General features: G+C 42.5%; 1 protein-coding gene across 2 annotated transcripts in view; it reads right to left on the reverse strand.

Moving 5' to 3' along the window:
• The window catches only part of LOC109929240 (diacylglycerol kinase delta), a 106,191-nt gene that overhangs the window by 71,622 nt on the left and 33,345 nt on the right, over positions 1 to 1,224 (reverse strand). The gene's annotated exons all lie outside the window — the stretch shown is intronic.

The following is a 1,224-nucleotide window of genomic DNA, read 5'->3' on the forward strand; positions in this document are numbered from 1 at the left end:
AGACCCTTCATCAGAAAAGGGTCTGATGAAGGGTCTAGGCCCGAAACATCAGCCTTTCTGCTCCTATGATGCTGCTTGGCCTGCTGTGTTCATCCAGCTCTGCACCTTGTTGTTTCCAACAGCATCATAATCACTCATGATAGATTTGCAACTTAATGTTAAACAGCAATATATCTGTACCCACTAACATCCTGCCCTAATACAGCGGCAGACCTGTACCCACCAGTATTGCACTGTAGTGTTATACAATGATCAACCTATACGTGAATTCTGAAACATATGATACAGTGACAGACCTGTATCGACAAGTACTGCACTGCAGTGATGTGTATAGTGTCAGACCCATATCTACCAGCAAAGCAGCATATCATACAGTAACACACCTGTACCTACTAGTACTGCAGTTCTACAGTGACAACTTTGCATTCACCAGCACAGCTGCAAGTTATATTGTGACAGTCCCATATGCTGAGATAGACCTGTACTTGCGAATAGAATAATGCAGAATTATAGTGGCAGACCTGTATCTACACATATCATGCAATGACAGGCCTATATCCACCAGTACAACAATGCAATGTTATACAGTGAAAGATTTATTCACACCAGTACAGCATTGTACTGTTACAGAGTGAAAGACACATTCCCAACAGTACTGCACTGCAGTGTTATACAGTGACAGACCTGGACCCAGCAGTACTGCAACACAGTGCTATATAGTTAATGGCCTGTATCCACCAGCACTGCACTGAAGTGTTACACAGTGACAGACAGATCTGTACTCACCATACTGTGGTGTTGTACAGTAAAAGATCTGTATCCCCAGCACTGTGAAGTATTATTACACAGCAACAGACTGATGCCCATTGGTACTGTTTTGCAATTTTAAATGTAGAGAGACCTGTACCCACCAGTACAGCAATACAGTGTTGTTCAGAGTTATATCACCAGTACTATATTGTGATCCTAAAACAGAGAAGAACCTCGTCCCATACTGTTCCACAGGTGTATACGATAACTACTTATGTCCATTTCCCTCCTTAGTGCTATACAGTGACATGTCTTTATCCAGACTATCCCAGACTGTGAATCTGAATCCACACTGTCCCCACAGTGTTTACAGTGACAGGTCTGTATTCATAGGGCCCTTCACTGTCTTATAGTGAAACTTGTATCCATCAATATTTCACTCCAATTCAGAATGCTGCCTTCGGATACCTCAAC

This window comes from Rhincodon typus, chromosome 13 (genome assembly GCF_021869965.1).
Source record: "Rhincodon typus isolate 14 chromosome 13, sRhiTyp1.1, whole genome shotgun sequence".
NCBI classification, from domain to species: Eukaryota; Metazoa; Chordata; class Chondrichthyes; order Orectolobiformes; family Rhincodontidae; genus Rhincodon; species Rhincodon typus.